General features: G+C 40.6%; 1 pseudogene; it reads right to left on the bottom strand.

The window, feature by feature from the left end:
* Positions 1-7,576: 7,576 nt before the first annotated feature.
* Positions 7,577-10,283, bottom strand: LOC125775060 (uncharacterized; annotated as a pseudogene).
* Between the last annotated feature and the right edge of the window lie 4,392 nt (positions 10,284-14,675).

The following is a 14,675-nucleotide window of genomic DNA, read 5'->3' as shown; positions in this document are numbered from 1 at the left end:
TAATCAAATCAAACATATTAAAAGCCAGTAGGAAAGGGATGTAGAGTATAGAATAAGCATGCGGGAAGAGCAGAGCCGGGATTGAAAGAATAGGAAAGAGAGAGTGAACTCGGAATGGTAGTGTTAGTGTAGGTTAGTGAGTTGCGCGGAGCTAACGCCATATATTGGCAGTATCGATGTGACGGTCGAGGAGGACGGAAGCGAACAGAGCGAATAAAGTAATAGAGCAAATAAAGTAGATTCTACAGTTGGGATCGAGGGGAACGAGATAGCGGACACCCTAGCAAAGCAGGGTAGCAGAGGCCATAGCTTGGTGGATAACAAAATTCATCTTAAAGACGCATTAACGATATTCCAGAACAAGGCAAAGGAGGACACGGAAAAGTGGTATGAAGAAATGTGCCAACACAAGGGGAAAAAGTTTGCGGAATACCAAAGACATATAGGAAAAAAATGTGGCATCACAAAATCAAAATTCCAGCAAAAGGCATAAAAATCATCAACAGATTGGTTGCAGGTCACGATCACAGTAATTACTGGTTACACAAGATGAAGCTAGTAGACAAAGGTCTTTGCGAGGAATGCAATCTGCCGGAAACAGCTACGCACAAAGTGTTCTACTGCCAAAAATATTCAAGAGAGCGAGAAAATTCAGCCTACATTAAGGAAGAAAGGTTCAAAATAACCTGGAAAAGGAAAGATACGACAGGGCTTAAAAAAGTACTAAAATTTTATCCATGACAATAGAATAAGGTTTTGATTCATCAAAGAATAAGCAGCGACCTCCGGTCCGAGCAGGCCCGGAATAAGGCCCATTGATAGAAAAGAACGGGAGGAAATGCCCGTTACAACTGTCTTCTTCTTCTTCTTATTGTCGAGGTAGATTGTATCCTCCTATGTTATTTTAGCGCTATTCCAAATTCCCATATTCAGAGGCCTACTTCCTCTTTAGACTTCGACTATCAGGAGTCATATGTCTTATGCTGGTTCGTGATTGTTTTTTGTTTATCTATTTTGACATCTTCTTTCTGTTTCTGTCTATGCTCTCGCGTTGGATGATTTGTTCCTCTCTATAGATTTTTATATCTGCTTCGTTCATGAATTTGATAATTTCTTTGATTGTTTTTCTACTCCTTTCCTTCCAGCTAGTCTTTAGTCTTTCCCATGAAATGTATGAGTTATTTTCTCTTGGCGTTTCATATTTTTTGCAAAAGAATATTTTGTGTATCCCTGTTTCTGGTTCGTTACAAATTTGGCAGTTACCATCTTCTTCTATTTTCATTTTCGCTAGCCAGTACCTCGTTAGATCGTGTCCTGCCAGGATTTTGTTAAATGTTTTTGTTTCATGCGCTGTTAGGTTAATTTCGTGGTACCACGGCTTAGTTTGGAATTTGTTTTGGAACTCTTGGAATTTTTTTTCCTTTTTTTTCGCATTGTTCTTCGTACCATTTTTTTGTGTCTTCTACTGCCTGGTTTTGTAGCCATGTTGTAACGTCCTTTATCCTTAGTTTGTTATTTATCACCTGCTTGGCATTGATTCCTTTCTTTGCTAGTTCGTCTGCCTTTTCGTTACCTACTATATTAATGTGGGCTGGAATCCATCTAATTTGTGCATTTTGCATTTGTTTGGCGCTCGTTTCTAATATGTTGAACATGGTTTCGTCTATGTGATTCTGCTGTTGTTCATTTTGGATTATCTGGCATGCCACTTGGCTGTCCGAATAGATTATTGGATTCATTATGTTCTTTTCTGCTGCTATTTCTAGCGCTTTTTCTATCGCTGTTATCTCTACTGATGTGATTGGTACCAGGTTTTTTAAACTGTAATTTTTTGCTATATATAGGTTGTTTTTTTTTCGTATCTTTATATATATCCCTATTCCACACTTTCCCTCGATTATACTACCATCGGTGTAGATTATTGTGTTTGTTTCCCTGAAATTCCTAATTTCTTCTTCATATTGTTGTTTTAGAATTTTTGTCCCGTGTAGTTCTTTTTTTGTTGTTTTTTGTTCGTTTGTTAGGGTAATAGGTTTTTTTTTCTTATGTTGTTTGTTTTAATTTTGACCATTTCTTGGAGCTTATCCATATTTTGTAGAAATATGTTTTCTATGTATGTTCTTTTTCCTTGCGTTATTGTATTTCCGTCCCCTATTAGTTGTTTTTTTTATGGATTTGCGAGTATTCTATTGTTTTTGTGAGTTCTTTGGCCGCCTAAAAATTTGTTCTAATGTGTAGCGGCATTTCTGCCGTGATTGCTAGTAACGTGTTGGTTGGGGTGGTTTTAGTATACTCTGATATTTTTCTTAACGATTGGTTAATTATTGTCTCCATTAATTTTTTTAGTGTTTTCGTGGCGTTACCCGTAAATGATGCTCCTTGTTCTAAAATACCTTTTATTATAGCCCGGTGTACTGTGTTCATTGTTAGCTTCAATTTGTCTATTTCTTCCTTGAATGTTCTTAAGGTTTCTTCCATTTTTTTTCAGTTGTTGTGCATTGTTTGCCGTGTCTATGATGATGAAGTCATCTGCGTATTGTATAATTTTCCTATTTTCAGCTATGTTAATTTTTTTGTGGATAGCTTTTGTATATATATTAAATAATATTGGCGATAGTACATCGCCTTGTGGTAGTCCGTCAGAGATTAATTTCCTTATTATGGTATTTTCTGATTTCAATTCTATCGTGCGGTTTTTGAGAAAGGCTGCTATCCATCTTACTATGTCTAATGTAAATTGCTCTTCTTCTAGGGTTTTTAATAGTGTGTTTGTGTCTACATTATTGTATGCCTTTGTTAAGTCGACAAAGACTACCCCTGTTATTTTTTTTCCTTCTGTTTAACGTAATTTCATTTGTTAGGTAGTTAATGCATTGGTTAGTTGTTTTGTTTTCTCTGAACCCGAAGAACATATCAGGGATAACTTTTTTCTCTGCAGTTTGTTTTTTTAGTTTCTTTAGTACCGCTGTGTTTATAATTTTAGTTTTGGTCGGTTCTAGGGCTATTGGTCTGTAGCTGTTTGGGTCTTTTGGATCTTTCTCTGGTTTTTTTATCGCTATTATTTTTGTTTTTTTTTATACTGTTTTTTTATCTTTCCTGTTCTCCACATTTCATTTGCTTCTTCTATTAACTTACTTCTTGCCTCTGCATTTAAGTTTTTCATTAGCTCGTACGTTATTCCGTCGGGTCCTGGAGCTGTGTTCTTTTTTTTTGTTTAGGATTTCAAACCATAGCTCCTCATCTAAGATCTTTTCTGGAGTAGGGATGCTGTAAATTCGTTTTTCACTTTGTTGATTTTTTTTTTTTTTTGAAGTTTATCCCGAGGAATTTCTTCGCTATTTCTATGTTTGTTTCTATTACGTTTTCTTTTTTTTTGCTTTTTGGTTTCCTTCAATTCTTCCTATGAATTTCCATAATTCCTCTATGTTTTGTTCCGTGTTGATTTCATCCAGTTTTTCTCCATATCTTTTGATTTTGTTTTTTCTTTGTTTAATCTAAAATTTGCTAGTGCTTTTTTGAATTGAATTTCATTTTCTATAGTTCTATTCTTATTGTAAGTAGTTCTAGCCTTGTTTTTCCTTTCCATGCTTTCCATGCATCCGTTTCAATGTTCCATCATACTTTTGGTTTCTTCTTTTGAATTCTTGTATTGGCTTTGATTAGTTTCGTTATTTTTTTTGCATATTTGATTGGCTGTTGTACTGTCGTGAACGTCTATTTTTTTTATGTCCTCCATTAATTTCTTTTTGTTTGTGGTGTACTTTATAGGGTCTCTGATGTTTTCTTCTAATGTTGTTATTATTGTTTTGTGGTTGGTTGCTCCTATATGTTCTTCCAGTACCGTTCTAGAGCACTTATCCCACATATCTTCCGATACCAAGGTAAGGTCTATTGCGATACTGTTTTTGGCCCTGTCTGTTGGTACAAATGTTAACTCCTTGCTGTTGAGCAATAGGAGGTTTGTGTCCTGCATTTTTCAACTAGCCAATTGCCTTTGTTATCGTTCCATGGATTGCCCCATGATGTGTGGTGGCAATTGAAATCGGCTGCTATGAATATTTTTTTGTTTTTTCTCTGTTTATGTAGTAATTGCGTTATTATGTTTTTGAAAGTTTGTATGTTTGTTCTTGGTGTAGCGTATGCTGCTATTAATGTTATTTTTTCGTTTACTAGTTCTATTTCTGTGCTTTGCATGTCCTCATGTTGTGTGTTTTGCTTTATGTTATATGCTATGTCTTTTCTTATTAGTATGGCTGTCCCTCCATATCCGTCTTCTCTATTGCTTGCAACAATGTTATAATTACTAATTTTTGTTTGTTTTTCTGTATCTTCGTTCAGCCAGGTTTCCATCATGCAGGCTGCTATAATATTTTGCGCGTTTAAAATTCTTCCTATTTCGTCTTTGTTCCTGGTCAGGCTAGTTAAGTTTGTTTGTAATATTTTCATTTTGGTAGCCATTTTTTTTAACGATTTCCCCATTTTTTCTTTTTGTTTTTTGTTTTTTTTTTCCTTTTTTTTTAAGCGTTTTCGATTCTCACGGCTTTTTTGTTGGTTTTCTTGTACTTTGTGTTGTGCTTGCTTGGCTTAGTGTGTCAACGTAGTCGTCCGTGTCAATCATTGAGCTGTCTGACACTGGTCTCTTTTGTATGGTCTGGTTATTAGTGTATTCTTTTCTCTCCATTTGTGTGTATCCCTTATTCTTGCTCGTGGTTGGGGTTAACACCGTAGGCGTTACAAAAGGCGTTGCCTTTTGTGATTCTGATGCGTTTCCCTTACCACGCTTGTCAATCACTACTACTTCTCCTTGTTCACTTAATACTCTTGCCTGTGTTGGTTCGTTATTGCTCTGCAGCACCGCCGAATACAGGCGTTCATTTACGCTTCGCGTCTCCACCATTTTTTTCTCCTTTCGTTTTTGGGTGCACGATACACCGTAATGCACCGGCAGATCGCAGAATTGGCACGTGAATTCTTGTCCACGATACGTTGTTCTCACCCTTTCTCCCTTTATCGTTAAAAACGATGGGATGACTGCTGCCAAGATCATTTTACGGCTCTATTGCCGCTTTTTACTCCCGCAAAAGGCCCGTTTTCGTCCCAGTAGAGGTCCTTGACCTCCTTTATCTCGCCATAGCTTTCAAGGACCGACTTGAGGTCGGCGTTAGTGATTTTGCTAGGGCATTCCTGCACCTGCACAATCGTGGTGTTGTCCTCCATTTTTAGCTGTATGAGGTAATTCACCAAATTGCACGCTATCGTATGTTTGCCATCATTCAGCTCTACCACGCGGTGAGCCTCTTCCTCGCTCTTCATTTCCACTATGACCGTTGCGGTCATGCTCAGCATTTGGACCATTTCCAATTACTGGGGTACCAAATTCAGCTTCTCAGTCAGGAAACTGAAAATTTCTCCCATGAAGGGTTTTTTTGGGATCTTCGACAGATCCACCCTGAAGGTTTTTCCGGTTGCGGCCATCCTTACGGTTTTGTTAACGGTTTTTTTGGATTTAGCACTGGTCTACAAAAACGTGTTTCTCACCTGAAGTTTTGACACGAACTACTCCGTTACAACTGTACGTCATCAATCAAAATTTAAGAACGGAAGATACCAACTCAATAATGTAAACAAAGAAAACGTCAACAAAAGCGATACAAACAATGTTATGTGCCTAAAGGTAGATAATAGAGAAGCATTTATAGCAGATAGCTGAGTAGTATTAGTGAGTTAGCACATCGTAGTATTTATGACCAGATCGTAGTAGTGAGAAGAGTAGAATGGGAATTGAAATAAAAAGAGTCTAAGCTGAACACCCGTGCCGAGCAGTTCATTTTTGTGTATGAGCTACGAACAAACAAAAGTCCTAAAGTCACTTGCGTCTAAAGAAAAGGAAATTAAAATAGGAACAAAAGGACATATGGCCATCTGCTGCCGGTCCCAACATAAATAGAGGTACTTGTGCACACTGTGTACAATCCTACGGAGTAACCAAGGAAGGCCCAGGAAGCTGGATTCCTTAGGCGTACCGTGGCAAGCCCTCGCTAAAAGAAGAAGAAGCTATCTAACTTGTTATGATCAATTGGCGGTGGTAACAAAGCCAAACGATTGCTTGCTCTAACTATATGTTTACCACCTGCCGTACGAAGTGTTACTACGCGTACGACACCATCCTTTCCCGGGTGCAACGCCGTAATGCGCCCCATCGGTCAAACAGTCGGATAAAGATTATCTTCCTTGATGATCACAAGCTGATTGATCTTCAGCTTGACTGGCGTGTTGTTGTTTTGCTTGGCTCGGGCTTGGAGTTGCTGGACGTATTCAGGATACCATCGAGACCATATCGTTTGTACATGCCTCTGTGCGAGTTGGTACTCCCTCAAACGGTTGGTAGGAATGTTCTTCAAATCAACGTCCGGTAACGCTTGCATATTACTGACAATAAGAAAATGACCAGGTGTTAATGCTTCGAGGTCTGTGGGATCATCGGATAAAGGGATTAACGGACGGGAATTTAAACATTGCTCGACTTGAGCTATGAGGGTGAGCATACTCTCCTGACTGATACTGACACCTATCGTCCGTAGTATGTGTTTTTTTGCCGATTTGACTGCCGCTTCCCACAGTCCGCCGAAATGAGGTGCTCTTGGTGGTATGAATTTCCATACCATTTTGTTGCTGGCACACCAATCGATGATGGATCGACGATCAGTGTCGCTGGTCTTCAGCATCTCATAAATCCGATGCAGCTCATGCGCAGCTCCCTTGAACGTCGTCGCATTGTCGGAATGTAGTTCGCACACCTTCCCTCGGCATGCCACAAAACGACGAAGTGCTGCCAAGAACGCCGTTGTCGTTAGATCGCTGACTAACTCGATGTGTACGGCTCTAGTTGAGAAGCAAACAAATATCGCGATGTATGCTTTGTTGGGACTCCGGTTACGGACGCTCGACTTAAGCATGAATGGGCCACAGTAATCGACTCCACTGATCGAGAACGGTCTGGTAGCTGTAACTCGCGACGTTGGTAGATCTGCAACACTTTGCTGCACGAGAGTCGGTTTGTTTTTGAAACAAACGTGGCACCGATGGTAAACAGCTTTTGCCAGGTTTCGACCACCTATCAGCCAAAACCGCTGTCGAAGTGTTGTTAACAGTAGCTGTGGACCGGCATGCAGCAACTGTGGGTGGCAAGCCACTGCCAATAGTTCCGACAACGAATGCTTCGCTGACAAAATCGCTGGATGTCACCCTTCTTCCGGTAACTCTGCATTTCCGAGCCGGCCACCGACGCGTAACGTCCCAGCATGGTCAATATACGGTGACAACCCCTTCAGTCTCGACTTTAAGAAAACTCGCTTAAAGACAGCTAACTCCAACTTGCAGGTGCGTGGTGGCTTCTTGCGGCTGACTCTCGATCGCTCGGCTCGCTTCATGCAAGCCATGAAACGTAAGCAGTAGGCTACAACTCGTTTCAGCTTGTTGTAAGATGAGTACCGCTCGAACAGTTTGTCGCGGAACTCACACCTCGTAGCAACTGCTACAATACGTGAAGCCGTCACGCGCTCTTCGGTGTCAGCCGCGTTCTCAATCAGCGTCAACCAGCCCGGCCCCTGCCACCTATGGGTGAATTTTAGCAGCTCCTCCGGCTTCGGTCCCCGTGATATGTCGTCCGCTGGGTTGTCACAACCAGGAATATGACGCCTGGTTGCTATCCTCGTCTCTTCCTGTATTTGCGCCACTCTGTTGGCAACAAATGGTTTCCACCGACGTGGTGGAGAATCCAACCAGTGCATCACCGTCATTGAGTCAATCCAGCAGTAGGCCATCGTAGATGCTGTTAGAGCTCGACTCATTTTCTGGAACAGCTGGATTGCTAACCGTGCCTCGCATAGTTCCAGCCTATCGATCGAATGTGTGTTCGAGAGTGACACGACTTTAGATTTCGCCGCCAACAATTCCACCGTAACGATGCCCGTTGATTCCGCTCGTACATAACAGCATGCACCATACGCACTTTGAGAGGCATCAGCGAATATGTGCAATTGTAAGCTGGGCGTTTTCGGTTGGGAAACAAATCGCGGCACTCTTAATTCGCGTAGCGAATATAACGTTGAATGGAAGCTCCTCTACTCTTGTTGAAGCTCGCCTGGTAGTGCACGATCCCAATCCCAAGCCTTTCCTCCTTCTTTTAGACTCCATAGTAGAGATGAGAATAACGACTCTTTTCAGTGAGTCAACTCAGAGTGAATGAGTCGTTATTAGGAGTCAGCTCGTTTAACGACTCATTTCGGAGTCATAAAAAAACCCGGCATAAACGAGCGAGTTAAGGTTCGGTCATTTTACTCACTCATGAGTGTAAGCATGTAGCCGTGGTGAGTTGAGTTGCTAAAAGAGTAAATACGTGAGTTGAAACGAAAATGAGTTGAAACAAAAATGAGTTGAAACAAAAACGAGTTGAAACAAAAACGAGTTGAAACGAAACGTTTGATACACATTAGTTGAAACGCAATACATGTGTACAATACCCAAACTAGCCAAATGAATATACTTCTCGCTCTGCCTAACTATCAAACATGCATCAGCGAACAAGCGGGCTGGACTGATCGGCATTGACATGAAACGGGATACTCATGTGTATATTCAGTATGAGTATATTCATTTCGCTAGTTTGGGTATGGTACACATGTATTGCGTTTCAACTCATGTGTATCAAACGTTTCGTTTCAACTCGTTTTTGTTTCAACTCATTTTTGTTTCAACTCATTTTTGTTTCAACTCATTTTTGTTTCAACTCATTTTCGTTTCAACTCATTTTTGTTTCAACTCATTTTCTTTTCAACTCACGTATTTACTCTTTTAGCAACTCGGCTCACCACGGCTACATGTTTACACTCATGAGTGAGTAAGTGAAAAAAGAGTCGCTAAAACTCATCGTGATGAGTGAACGAAACTCGTTCACTACAACGTTTCAACTCACTATCTCACTCTTACTCACTTTGCACATCTCTACTCCATAGCCGTTGGAGAAACATCTTAGCGATGATGATTGTGAGCAACCTGCTGTATGGTTCGAGTAGCTAGGAATGGGGCTGACGCCGTACCGTAAGTGACGGTGTTCAGCTCGTAGGTTGATATTGGCTCCAGTGTGCTCTTTCGATACCTGATGCGCAACAGATTCCGATCGGGGATGCTTTGAAGAATCTGCCTGTACATCTTTTCAACATCAGCCACTATCGCGATTGCATACGTCCTGAAGCGCAAAATTATCGTAAGCAGATCCTCTTGTACAATTGGACCCACTAGTAATGTGTCGTTAAGGGAGTATCCCGAAGACGTTTTACAGGACGCATCAAACACGAGCCGTACCTTGGTGGATGTACTTGATTCCTTCACCACCGCATGGTGAGGAATATAACAATGCGGTATACTATCGTCCACCGGTTCGGTAAGCTTACGCATGTGACCAAGCTCCTCGTGTTCGTGTATGAATCGTTTATATTCTGCCTCCATTTCAGGGTTATTGCTCAAGCGCCGTTCCACGCCCAGCAAGCGTCGATCAGCAATTTCCTTTGATGAGCCCAACACTACATCTGCACTGGGATTACGAGGCAGGCATACAATATACCGTCCATGGTCATCACGTGTTGTAGTCGCAACGTAATGCTTCTCACAAGCGTCTTCTTCTAGCGACAGAGCGGGTCCATCCAGATTGCATTCGTTTTCCCAGAATCGTTGTAGTAATGCATCACGTGACTTGTTGCTGGTAGTTAAGTTGTATGATACATGATTGGAGCCCAAATTGTGCGAAATGTTTCCCGCAACTGTCCACCCAAACGGAGTCTCAACTAACCAAGAACCGCCTTTGACCAATAATCGCTTCTTCCCCGTATGCAATTCCCAATACGCAACACTGCCGATTACTACATCGACGTTGGACGGTCTGTGAAACGTTGGATCAGCCAGCGGAACATTAGGGAAACTCCACGCAGTAACATCGATTGGGGCAGTTGGCATTTGAACACAGGATGACTTCAAAATCACGAACTCCATCGGTGACGAAAATGATGCTGATTTCGATTGAACAGTGGCGATGATAGAACCTTTGGCTTGATTTACTGCACCACCGATGCCAGACAATGCAATGTTCACCATTACCGCGTGGTCAACAGCTTCCGTGCAAATGATTCGGATACAATATTGCACATCAATCCTGAATCCAATAATGCTCGCGCCTCATGCCGAATACCATGGTCATCGACTAACCAGAGCATCACCGTCTCCAGCAACACCGACTAGTTATTCGATCCCACGTTCATGGACACCTGGGAAAGTGAATTGTCGTGCAACAAGGTATGATGACGTGCGTTACACTTGTTACAACGGAAGACGGAATGGCACGACTTAACCTGATGGTTCGGATTTAAACAGTTGAAGCATAGCTTCTGCCTTGCAAACACCTCACGCCGAAATTTAACATCTCCTTTTTGAAATTTCGGACAGCTTTGAAGGTTGTGCGGCTCAGCACACTCTAACGGACATGACACTTGAAGATAGGTGCTAGCAGGCTTCCGCGTTGATATCGCAACATATTTAACCCTTCCAGATTTTCTCTCTCCGTCAGCCACCGTTGTAGGAACCGATTCAGCTACCTTCGTTAACATCTGTGTCGACCGTAAAATTCGGATTCTATCCTGGAGAAAATCTATTAGCTCCGAATACTTATCTCGTTATCAACCGACTCATGCAGCTTCTTCAGTCCGTTTACGTGGCGCGTGAACTCGTCCACCAGCTGCGCCAACTCATCAACCGACTCGGACTGCACAGCAGGAAGATGGTAGATTTTCCGGTAGTAATCCCGAACTAACATCCGCGGATTGTCGTATCTCTTTAATAACGCGGCCCAAGTGGTCGCGTAATTGTCCGCAGTCAACGTCGTATGTTCGAGAAGCAGTGCGGCATCACTCTTCAATGATGACAGTAGATATTGCAGTTTTAAAATCGCTGGAATGTCTGCTGAAGAGTCAATCCTTGCCACGAACCGATCACGAAACGTGAGCCACTTAGTTGTGTCGCCGTCGAACGTTGGGAGGTCAATTTTCGGTAACCGAATATTAATCGAGCCTAAATTTCCCGTAGTATTTAGGGTTGAATTTGCTTGCGTGATCGACGTGTTAAGAGGGTTGGCTTCACTAGGTAGTTTTTGTAAGAGAAACCCTTTCACTCTCCGGTATACACTGTCCATATCACATCGTTCTTGCAGCAACGTTTCTAACGCTTCCGGAGACTCTTCTAATTCTTCTAATTTCGACAACGCGGACAAAAAATCATCTCTATGCTGATCTAATTGTTGCAAACACACTGGTACTTCACTCACTGTTTCAAATAAACATTTTTCAATTTTGCGCTGAGTAATTCGACCTCATCGCAAAGAGCTTTAAGGGCCGATTACATTATGTACTTTTGCTTGGTTTTTACCATGGTAGAATGTGTCAAAAACGATTTGACAGATTCTACCAAGGCATGGTAAAATACATTCGGTTTGTCCTGTGTAGATTCTGTCACCGTGTGGTAGCATAGAAAAAACCAACTTTGTTCCAAGATTGCGATTACACATGAGCCATGGTGTTTTCTGTCAAATAGTGCAGTTTGAAGTTATTTTGACACATTCTACCATGGTAAAAACCAAGCAAAAGTACATAATGTAATCGGCCCTTTAGTATCTTTCTGGCGAATTGATTTCAATTGACATATTATTTTATCAGGATTAAGTTTTTCTTGACACCTGGACCGTATATCATTCATCAACGTGTCAAAATCATCAATGTTAGGCGGAAGTCCCAATCGTGCTTTTCCTATTATTCTTGTTTTTATGAATTTTACTAACATTTGTGAATGTTTTGGATATAATTCTATTGTAGCATACAGGTTCTACACATTGTAACATATAGGTTCTACACATTGTAACGCATTCGACAGCGATGAACATATAGGCTCTACACATTGTAACGCATTCGACAGCGATGAACATTTATAGTACCGCTGTAACAAGAGGTTTGACACCTTTGTAAACTAACGCGTGAATACTGATCGTAAGCGTATAAGAACGAATGAAAAGACAATCTAACACATTCATAGTTACACTTGGGAAAATGAGATAACTAGGAAAACCACTAACCCAATACACTTACAGCAGCAATAATTGCGAAAGTCACGTACGCACAAATGAGTAGAAAAAGCAGGATAGATAAATAGGTTTAGGTTTAGCTAAGCAGGAGGGCTAAATACGCCCATAAGGATAATGCATAAATTTGCATATAAAAGGAGGCTCGCGCGGAGCTAAGAAAATAGTCCAAGTAAAAATAGTCCATACATAGAGTCCAACAGTTATTTCACAAACGATGTAAAAGTGTAAAAGTAAAAACAAGTGAATAAATAAGTGCTAATAAGTCAAAACAGCAAAAACGGTGTTCTTATCTTTAAGACGAAGAGCTAAGATCAACCGCTACGCGAGGCGACACCGCATATTACATGGCGACCGTGACACTGAGCCACGAAGCAACACGAAAAACCGATACTAAGTAAATGACGTATCGCGAAAATAACTAAGTTGGACACCGTAAGTAGACACTGTGTTAAGCGAACCGTTAATACGCAAGAGAACATAGTGCATGTATTGGACAAAGGTGAAAAATATGTAGTATATTCGGCATTACAAGATCCGTAAAAAAAAGGAAAACAAACGATGTGATGCACATTGCATATATACCGACGTAAATTAGAGTGACCAAAGTGGTATAGATGTACGTTTCGACAAGAATAGTACTCTTCACTAATACAATCAGAAGAGATGCGTAATACGCAACGCGATTCACATACGCAAAGTACTGGTATTCCCCGATATACGTCATACTCGATATACGCGATTTCGTTATACGCGATTTTTTCGAAACTGACATTTAACTTCGTTAACAAAGAAGCAAAATTAAAAAAAAAATCTTCAAAGCGTGGCGTAACGAGTTTCTATCTAGCAGTAGCAACTACTTAACAGTTATATGGAAAGAACATTATCGGAAATAGAACCAATGGACGAAGATGAAAAAATGTTCAGTAATGTAAGTCAGAATATCCGCAAAGAGATGCGGATATACAAAGAAATCTATCATCAAACCAAGAATTCGATATACGCTAATATTCGAGATACGCGATTGCCTCCGGTCCGCATTGATAGCGTATATCGGGGAATACCTGTACCGTTAAAAGTGGAGTACGAAAATCGCTAATTGCCGTGACACTAACACAGTGAAAACTCACCTCGGAACTAAAAGTGCACATGCGAATCATCCCAGGATAAAAGTGTATCACCAATACAAGCTAAAAGTGAAAAGATAATAAGCCAGCAGCAACAGAAAGACACATACAGTGATACACAGATTCCAAAATACTCAGCCGTTAAGTGTAACACACTATTTGTGACCGTTAACATAAGTGCACAGACTGAACCAGTGTGAAACAGCAGCAGCATCTTTAAAAATCATCACTAAACACTACGCGAGGAAAGCGTTACGAACGAGAACACTACGCGAGGAAAGCGTAACGAACGAGAACTACACGCTGAGCAGCAGTAGCAGTAAAGTAAAGCAGTAGCCGCCATTGCAGTATACACGTGAAGCAGCTGTCAAACAACACAGCGGTAATCCCGAAGGACATTTAACCGTAGTGTCTACGACCAAAAAAATACACGTTGTTCTACGACCGCCTACCCGGGTAGGCCATACAATTTGTATGGGAGTTTTCGTTTTTTCGGATTCTGAAGCGTATATCTTTTGATCTGCTCGTCGTATTTGCATGAAACTTTCAAGAAAGATGGGTTTTTTAGTTGTCCAACTAATATCATTTAGCTGAGAATTTTAAAAATTCTGGTTTTGTGTATTTTGCATTTTTTAGAAAATTTTCTCCGTATATCTACGGCCGCCTACCGGGGTAGACCATACGATTTGCATGGGTTTTTTCAGTTTTCAGATTCTAAATCATGTATAAAGCATATATATCAAGTTTTTCGGGGTTAATTGTAGCCAATTAATAATTTTTAATCATATTTAATTTTTGTGTATTATTTTCGCAACTCTGCGTTATTAAAAAACAATAAATCCTTTTTTTATAATTAAGAGCTTTCCACGTAAGCTACTATAAACCTCAAATGTTATCATATTATTAACACTAAGTGCTAATATTTCAAATTATTTACATTTGGAGAAATATGTGTTAAATGCAGAACGCGAAGAACAAGCAAGTTTTTTGACATAAATAGCAATTTCCTTTATGTTTGGTTCTTCCTGAGGTATCTCGGCCGAAGGTTGTCCCAGAAAATTTCCGAGAAAATAAAAACTCCCATATAAATCCCATGCCCTACCCGGTCAGGCGGTCATAGATATACGGAGAAAAATTTGTAAAAATGCAAAAAATCTGGAAACCAGAATTTTTAAAATTATCAGCTAAATGATATTAGTTGGACAACTAAAAAACCAATCTATATTGAAAGTTTCATGCAAATACGACAAGCAGATCATAAGATATACGCTTCAGAATCCGAAAAAAATAAAAACCCCTTACAAATCGTATGGCCTACCCGGGTAGGCGGTCGTAGATATAAGGGCTATCAATCGAAATTTTTTTTTTAA

Source organism: Anopheles funestus, chromosome X, assembly GCF_943734845.2.
Source record: "Anopheles funestus chromosome X, idAnoFuneDA-416_04, whole genome shotgun sequence".
Classification (NCBI taxonomy): Eukaryota; Metazoa; Arthropoda; class Insecta; order Diptera; family Culicidae; genus Anopheles; species Anopheles funestus.
Note: the sequence above shows the minus strand (reverse complement) of the source record. Positions and strands in the feature narration are given on the sequence as shown.